This window comes from Bufo bufo, chromosome 8 (genome assembly GCF_905171765.1).
Source record: "Bufo bufo chromosome 8, aBufBuf1.1, whole genome shotgun sequence".
Lineage (NCBI taxonomy): Eukaryota > Metazoa > Chordata > Amphibia > Anura > Bufonidae > Bufo > Bufo bufo.
Genome location: NC_053396.1, coordinates 189,794,624 through 189,804,241, shown reverse-complemented (window position 1 = coordinate 189,804,241; position 9,618 = coordinate 189,794,624).

The window sequence follows — 9,618 nt, the reverse complement described above, 5'->3', positions numbered from 1 at the left end:
CAGTGCATACACCAGAATAGGGCACCCACTGTACACACCAGAATAGGGCACCCACTGCACACACCAGAAGGGAGCATACACCAGAAAAAGGGCACTCACTGCATACACCAGAATAGGGCACCCACTGAACACACCAGAAGGGAGCACTCACTGCATACACCAGAAGAAGGGCACTCACTGCATACACCAGAATAGGGCACCCACCAGAAGGGAGCACTCACTGCACACACCAGAAGGGGGCACTCACTGCATACACCAGAAAAGGGCACCCACTGCACACACCAGAAGGGGGCACTCACTGCATACACCAGAATAGGGCACCCACTGCACACACCAGAAGGGAGCACTCACTGCACACACCAGAAGGGGTCACTCACTGCACACACCAGAAGGGGGCACTCACTGCATACACCAGAATAGGGAACCCACTGCACATGCCAGAAGGGAGCACTCACTGCACACACCAGAAGGGGGCACTCACTGCACACACCAGAAGGGGGCACTCACTGCACACACCAGAAGGGAGCACTCACTGCACACACCAGAAGGGGGCACTCACTGCATACACCAGAAAAGGGCACCCACTGCACACACCAGAAGGGGGCACTCACTGCATACACCAGAATAGGGCACCCACTGCACACACCAGAAGGGAGCACTCACTGCACACACCAGAAGGGGTCACTCACTGCACACACCAGAAGGGGGCACTCACTGCATACACCAGAATAGGGAACCCACTGCACACGCCAGAACGGAGCACTCACTGCACATATCAGAAGGGAGCACTCACTGCATACACCAGAAGAGGGCACCCACCAGAAGGGGGCACTCACTGCATACACTATATGTACTGTATATCATATTGCCAGTTGCTGCTTTTCTGCTTGTAGCTCACACTTAGGGCTCATGCACACGGACGTATGTATTTTGTGGTCTGCAAAAAACAGATCCGCAAAAAATATGGATGATGTCCGTGTGCATTCTGTATTTTGCGGAATGGAACAGCTTTGTCATAATAGAACAGTACTATCCTTGTCCGTAATGCGGATAATAATAGGACATGTTCTATTATTTTGCGGAACGGACATACGGAATTGGAATGAACACAGAGTAACTTCCGTTTTTTTTGCAGCCCATTGAAATTAATGGTTCCGCATAATGTCCGCTAAGAAAAATGGAACAGACACGGAAAGAAAATACGTTTGTGTGCATGAGCCCATAGATTTTGATACTTCTGAATTAGGGCTCATGCACACGAACGTATTTTCTTTCTGTGTCCGTTCCGTTTTTTATGCGGAACCATTCATTTCAATGGGTCCGCAAAAAAAAGGAAGTTACATCGTGTGCATTCCGTTTCTGTATGTCCGTATTTCCGTCCCGCAAAAAAATTAGAACATGTCCTATTATAGTCAGCATTACGGACAAGGATAGGACTGTTCTATTAGGGGCAAGCTGTTCCGTTCCACAAAATACGGAATGCCTGCGGACGTCATCCGTATTTTTTGCGGATCCGGTTTTTGCGGACCGCAGAATACATATGGTCGTGTGCATGAGCCCTTATGCTAAAGTGGTTTTCCCAAAAACCAGCATCCATCACCTATCCATAGGATTAGCGTAAGATAAGTAGGGCTCCCAGCAATGGATACACAGGTCGGCTACTAACCTGCCCTAGGAGATAAGCGGTGTCAGAGATACCAGCCAACCACTTATCCTTACTGAAATAAAAAAAATAAAAAAACTCTCCCTCAGTGAATCCAAACGTAAGGACTGGAAGTCTCCGGCCAACAGTCATCTCCAGTCTGAGGAGCGTAAAGTGGATAAAAGGGTCTCTCGAGGCTTTTAAGGCATAAAACTTAAGTAAAGTATGAACAGTCAGTCACTGGCGCGCGTCTCCACATCTAAGAGCCACTTATTTCTCTGCTTTCTTTCTAGTTAATCTCCCGTCAGATTCAATAGTCCTGGACTGCACACAGACCTGAGGACGCCCTCTCTGCTCATTGTAATATTGTCGACGGTGAAACACGGGCGTATGACGGCTGTTCTTTTAATGGCCGTTTTCAGAACCATTGGAGTCTATGGGGTTTTTCACGTATTCATGTGACCGTTTTTTTTTATTGACCAGTGAATAACAACATGTCCTATTTTTGGCCGTTTTGGGCGTCAGACAGACCCATTGGAGTTTCACATTTGCATGTGCCGATCTGGCAGGCTTTTCCGGCCGGGACCAGCCTGCCAGATCCCGCATTGCCGGATGCAACCAGAATGCCATCCAGCCCTATTAACTATAATGGGGTCCGGTGGTGATCCGGTCGCGATCCAGCAAATATACCAGCGTTTTTTGTCCAGCCGATTCCCAGCATTCGATGTCAGAAAAGGCTGCCGGCAGTGTTAAACAAGCATCAGTTCCTATGGAGCCCTGCCACACAAACACACCGACTCCCTCGATCCTCACCGGAGGGAGCCGGACCATGACAGGGAGAGCGTGCTCCCGTTTTTTTATCCTCAAATGTGACCACGGCATCTGAAGGGTTAAAAGTCGCCAGTCACTCGTCGCAAACATTATCCCCGGGTACCTGTTTCAGTTTTTTTCTGTTTTCAGAGTTGTTTAATTTTTTATTTTTTTGCCCCATTGAAGGGAATGGTTCTGCATATGAGCCGCAAAAAAAAAAAAGGAGTGGACACAGAAAACAAATATGTTCGTGTGCAGAGCCCTATCACTGTCTTCAGGACGGTGAGAAAGTTCAATACTATGTTGAGGGAGGCAGTAATTTGTGTTGCATTATGGTATTTGGTTCTGCTGGGGCAGTATATTGTGCTGCACTGTGGTATTTGGTTCTGCTGGGGCAGTATATTGTGCTGCACTGTGGTATTTGGTTCTGCTGGGGCGGTATATTGTGCTGTACTGTGGTATTTGGTTCTGCTGGGGCAGTATATTGTTCTACACTGTGGTATTTGGTTCTGCTGGGGCAGTATATTGTGCTGCACTGTGGCATTTGGTTCTGCTGGGGCAGTATATTGTGCTGCACTGTGGTATTTGGTTCTGCTGGGGCAGTATATTGTGCTGCACTGTGGTATCTGGTTCTGCTGGGGCAGTATATTGTGCTGCTCTGTGGTATTTGGTTCTGCTGGGGCAGTATATTGTGCAGCACTTTGGTATTTGGCTCTGCTGGGGCAGTATATTGTCTTACACTGTGGTATTTGGCTCTGCTGGGGCGGTATATTATGCTGCACTGTGGTATTTGGTTCTCCTGGGGCAGTATATTGTGCTGCACTGTGGTATTTGGCTCTGCTGGGGCGGTATATTGTGCTGCACTGTGGTATTTGATTCTGCTGGGGCAGTATATTGTGCTGCACTGTGGTATTTGGTTCTGCTGGGGCGGTATATTGTGCTGCACTGTGGTATTTGGTTCTGCTGGGGCGGTATATTGTGCTGCACTGTGGTATTTGGCTCTGCTGGGGCGGTATATTGTGCTGCACTGTGGTATTTGGTTCTGCTGGGGCAGTATATTGTGCTGCACTGTGGTATAAGATTCTGCTGGGGCAGTATATTGTGCTGCACTGTGGTATTTGGCTCTGCTGGGCGGTATATTGTGCTGCACTGTGGTATTTGGTTCTGCTGGGGCGGTATATTGTGCTGCACTGTGGTATTTGATTCTGCTGGGGCAGTATATTGTGCTGTACTGTGGTATTTGGTTCTGCTGGGGCAGTATATTGTGCTGCTCTGTGGTATCTGGTTCTGCTGGGGCGGTATATTATGCTGCACTGTGGTATTTAGTTCTGCTGGGACAGTATTTTGAGCTGCACTGTGGTATTTGATTCTGCTGGGGCAGTATATTGTGCTGCACTGTGGTATTTGGTTCTGCTGGGGCAGTATATTGTGCTGCACTGTGGTATTTGATTCTGCTGGGGCAGTATATTGTGCTGTACTGTGGTATTTGGTTCTGCTGGGGCGGTATATTGTGCTTTACTGTGGTATTTGGTTCTGCTGAGGCAGTATTTTGAGCTGCACTGTGGTATTTGATTCTGCTGGGGCAGTATATTGTGCTGCACTGTGGTATTTGGTTCTGCTGGGGCAGTATATTGTGCTGCACCGTGGTATTTGGTTCTGCAGCGGTGGTATATTGTCTTATACTGTGGTATTTGGTTCTGCTGGGGCGGTATATTGTGCTGTACTGTGGTATTTGGTTCTGCTGGGGCGGTATATTGTGCTGCTCTGTGGTATTTGGCTCTGCTGGGGCAGTATTTTGAGCTGCACTGTGGTATTTGATTCTGCTGGGGCAGTATTTTGTGCTGTGCTGTGGTATTTGGCTCTGCTGGGGCAGTATATTGTCTTACATTGTGGTATTTGGTTCTGCTGGGGCGGTATATTGTGCTGTGCTGTGCTGTGGTATTTGGCTCTGCTGGGGCGGTATATTGTCTTATACTGTGGTATTTGGTTCTGCTGGGGCGGTATATTGTGCTGCTCTGTGGTATTTGGTTCTGCTGGGGCAGTATATTGTCTTACACTGTGGTATTTGGCTCTGCTGGGGCAGTAGTTTGAGCTGCACTGTGGTATTTGATTCTGCTGGGGCAGTATTTTGTGCTGTGCTGTGGTATTTGGTTCTGCTGGGGCAGTATTTTGTGTTGCACTGTGGTATTTGGTTCTGCAGCGGTGGTATATTGTGCTGCACTGTGGTATTTGGTTCTGCTGGGGCAGTATTTTGTGCTGCACTGTGGTATTTGGTTCTGCTGGGGCAGTATTTTGTGCTGCACTGTGGTATAAGATTCTGCTGGGGCAGTATTTTGTGCTGCACTGTGGTATTTGGTTCTGCTGGGGCAGTATATTGTGCTGCACTGTGGTATTTGGTTCTGCTGGGGCAGTATTTTGTGCTGTACTGTGGTATTTGGTTCTGCTGGGGCAGTATATTGTGCTGCACTGTGGTATTTGGTTCGGCTGGGGCAGTATATTGTGCTGCACTGTGGTATTTGGTTCGGCTGGGGCAGTATATTGTGCTGCACTGTGGTATTTGGTTCGGCTGGGGCAGTATATTGTGCTGTACTGTGGTATTTGGTTCGGCTGGGGCAGTATATTGTGCTGTACTGTGGTATTTGGTTCGGCTGGGGCAGTATATTGTGCTGTACTGTGGTATTTGGTTCTGCTGGGGCAGTATTTTGTGCTGTACTGTGGTATTTGGTTCTGCTGGGGCAGTATATTGTGCTGCACTGTGGTATTTGGTTCTGCTGGGGCAGTATATTGTGCTGCACTGTGGTATTTGGTTCTGCTGGGGCAGTATATTGTGCTGCACTGTGGTATTTGGTTCGGCTGGGGCAGTATATTGTGCTGTACTGTGGTATTTGGTTCGGCTGGGGCAGTATATTGTGCTGCACTGTGGTATTTGGTTCTGCTGGGGCAGTATTTTGTGCTGTACTGTGGTATTTGGTTCTGCTGGGGCAGTATATTGTGCTGCACTGTGGTATTTGGTTCTGCTGGGGCAGTATATTGTGCTGCACTGTGGTATTTGGTTCGGCTGGGGCAGTATATTGTGCTGCACTGTGGTATTTGGTTCGGCTGGGGCAGTATATTGTGCTGTACTGTGGTATTTGGTTCGGCTGGGGCAGTATATTGTGCTGTACTGTGGTATTTGGTTCGGCTGGGGCAGTATATTGTGCTGTACTGTGGTATTTGGTTCTGCTGGGGCGGTATATTGTGCTGCACTGTGGTATTTGGTTCTGCTGGGGCAGTATATTGTCTTACACTGTGGTATTTGGTTCTGCTGGGGCAGTATATTGTCTTACACTGTGGTATTTGGTTCTGCTGGGCCAGTATATTGTGCTGCACTGTGGTATTTGGTTCTGCTGGGGCAGTATATTGTCTTACACTGTGGTATTTGATTCTGCTGGGGCAGTATTTTGTGCTGTGCTGTGGTATTTGGCTCTGCTGGGGCAGTATATTGTCTTACATTGTGGTATTTGGTTCTGCTGGGGCGGTATATTGTGCTGTGCTGTGGTATTTGGCTCTGCTGGGGCGGTATATTGTCTTATACTGTGGTATTTGGTTCTGCTGGGGCGGTATATTGTGCTGCTCTGTGGTATTTGGTTCTGCTGGGGCAGTATATTGTCTTACACTGTGGTATTTGGCTCTGCTGGGGCAGTAGTTTGAGCTGCACTGTGGTATTTGATTCTGCTGGGGCAGTATTTTGTGCTGTGCTGTGGTATTTGGTTCTGCTGGGGCAGTATTTTGTGTTGCACTGTGGTATTTGGTTCTGCAGCGGTGGTATATTGTGCTGCACTGTGGTATTTGGTTCTGCTGGGGCAGTATATTGTGCTGCACTGTGGTATTTGGTTCTGCTGGGGCAGTATATTGTGCTGCACTGTGGTATTTGGTTCTGCTGGGGCAGTATTTTGTGCTGTACTGTGGTATTTGGTTCTGCTGGGGCAGTATATTGTGCTGCACTGTGGTATTTGGTTCGGCTGGGGCAGTATATTGTGCTGCACTGTGGTATTTGGTTCGGCTGGGGCAGTATATTGTGCTGCACTGTGGTATTTGGTTCGGCTGGGGCAGTATATTGTGCTGTACTGTGGTATTTGGTTCGGCTGGGGCAGTATATTGTGCTGTACTGTGGTATTTGGTTCGGCTGGGGCAGTATATTGTGCTGTACTGTGGTATTTGGTTCTGCTGGGGCAGTATTTTGTGCTGTACTGTGGTATTTGGTTCTGCTGGGGCAGTATATTGTGCTGCACTGTGGTATTTGGTTCTGCTGGGGCAGTATATTGTGCTGCACTGTGGTATTTGGTTCTGCTGGGGCATTATATTGTGCTGCACTGTGGTATTTGGTTCGGCTGGGGCAGTATATTGTGCTGTACTGTGGTATTTGGTTCTGCTGGGGCAGTATATTGTGCTGCACTGTGGTATTTGGTTCTGCTGGGGCAGTATTTTGTGCTGTACTGTGGTATTTGGTTCTGCTGGGGCAGTATATTGTGCTGCACTGTGGTATTTGGTTCGGCTGGGGCGGTATATTGTGCTGCACTGTGGTATTTGGTTCGGCTGGGGCAGTATATTGTGCTGTACTGTGGTATTTGGTTCTGCTGGGGCAGTATATTGTGCTGCACTGTGGTATTTGGTTCGGCTGGGGCAGTATATTGTGCTGTACTGTGGTATTTGGTTCTGCTGGGGCAGTATATTGTGCTGCACTGTGGTATTTGGTTCTGCTGGGGCAGTATATTGTGCTGCACTGTGGTATTTGGTTCGGCTGGGGCAGTATTTTGTGCTGTACTGTGGTATTTGGTTCTGCTGGGGCAGTATATTGTGCTGCACTGTGGTATTTGGTTCTGCTGGGGCAGTATATTGTGCTGCACTGTGGTATTTGGTTCGGCTGGGGCAGTATATTGTGCTGTACTGTGGTATTTGGTTCGGCTGGGGCAGTATATTGTGCTGTACTGTGGTATTTGGTTCTGCTGGGGCGGTATATTGTCTTACACTGTGGTATTTGGTTCTGCTGGGGTGGTACAGTCCTGATCAAAAGTTTAAGACCACTTGAAAAATGGCAAAAAATCATATTTAGCATGGTTGGATCTTAACAAGGTTCCAAGTAGAGCTTCAACATGCAACAAGAAGAAATGGGAGTGAGATAAAACAGTATTTGAGCATTTAATTAATTGAAAATAACGATTAAACTGAAACAGGCTGTTTTTTAGCTGATCCAAAGTTTAGGACCACATGCCTTTAAAAGGCCAAATCTGTGCAAAGATGTGGCTTCATTGTCATTTTCTGTCAGGTAGTCACACGTTGTGATGGCAAAGGCAAAAAAACTCTCCCTTTTTTGAACGTGGTCGGGTTGTTGAACTGCATAAGCAGGGTCTCTCACAGCGCGCCATCGCTCCTGGGGTAGGACGCAGTAAGACAGTCATTTGGAATTTCTTAAATGATCCTGAGGGTTATGGAACAAAAAAGTCAAGTGGAAGACCCAAAAAAATTTCCTCAGCACTGAGCCGGAGGATCCAATTGGCTGTCCGTCAAGACACTGGACGATCCTCGACCCAAATTAAGGCCCTTACTGGTGCTGACTGCAGCCCCATAACCATCAGACGGCATCTGAGACTGAAGGGCTTCAAAAACAAAAAACGTCTTCAAAGACCTCGACTCCTTGAACGCCACAGAACTGCTCGTTTGGACTTTGCAAGAGAGCACCAAACATGGGACATTCAGGTGGAAGAAAGTTTTATTCTCTGATGAGAAAAAATTTACCCTTGATGGTCCTGATGGTTTCCAACGTTATTGGCATGACAAGCAGATCCCACCTGAGATGTTTTCTACGCGCCACAGTGGAGGTGGCGCCATAATGGTCTGGGGTGCTTTTTCCTTCAGTGGAACAATGGAGCTTCAGGAAGTGCAGGGGCGTCAAACGGCCGCTGGCTATGTCCAGATGTTGCAGAGAGCATTCCTCATGACTGAGGGCCCTCGTCTGTGTGGTAATGACTGGGTTTTTCAACAGGACAACCCTACAGTACACAATGCCCGCAGGACAAGGGACTTCTTCCAGGAGAATACCATCACTCTTTTGGCCCATCCTGCATGTTCCCCTGATCTAAATCCAATTGAGAACCTTTGGGGATGGATGGCAAGGGAAGTTTACAAAAATGGACAACAGTTCCAGACAGTAGATGGCCTTCGTGCGGCCGTCTTCACCACTTGGAGAAATGTTCCCACTCACCTCATGGAAATGCTTGCATCAAGCATGCTGAAACAATAACGGCGGAGCTACTCATTACTGAGTTCATGTTTGGGAGTTGGATTTCTGTTTTGGGGGGGTTTAGTTTTTTTTTGGAGGTGTGGTCCTAAACTTTTGATCAGCTGAAAAACAGCCTGTTTCAGTTTATTCGTTATTTTCTTTAAATTGAATGCTCAAAAAATGTTTTGTCTCACTCCCATTTCTTCTTGTTGCATGTTGAAGCTCTACTTGGAACCTTGTTAAGATCCAGCCATGCTAAATAGGATTTTTTGCCATTTTTCAAGTGGTCTTAAACTTTTGATCAGGACTGTACATTGTGCTGCACTGTGGTATTTGGTTCTGCTGGGGCAGTATATTGTCTTACACTGTGGTATTTGGTTCTGCTGGGGCGGTATTTTGTGCTGCACTGTGGTATTTGGTTCTGCAGGGGCGGTATATTGTGCTGCCCTGTGGTATTTGGTTCTGCTGGGGCAGTATATTGTGCTGCACTGGGACATCTGGTTCTGCAGGGGCGGTATATTGTGCTGCACTGTGGTATTTGGTTCTGCTGGGGCAGTATATTGTGCTGCACTGTATTTGGTTCTGCAGGGGCAGTATATTGTGCTGCACTGTGGTATTTGGTTCTGCTGGGGCAGTATATTGTGCTGCACTGTGGTATTTGGTTCTGCAGGGGCAGTATATTGTGCTGCACTGTGGTATTTGGTTCTGCTGGGGCAGTATATTGTGCTGCACTGTGGTATTTGGTTCTGCTGGGGCGGTATTTTGTTCTGCACTGTGGTGGCTGGCGCCGCCTAGTTCTGTGGTCCCTGCCTACTTGTTTTATCCCGTCTATAACATGGGGCCATTTTTTTTTTTTTTTTCCAGGGAAGCTTTAAGTTCCCCGTCCGCCCCTCGTCTGGATTGCATA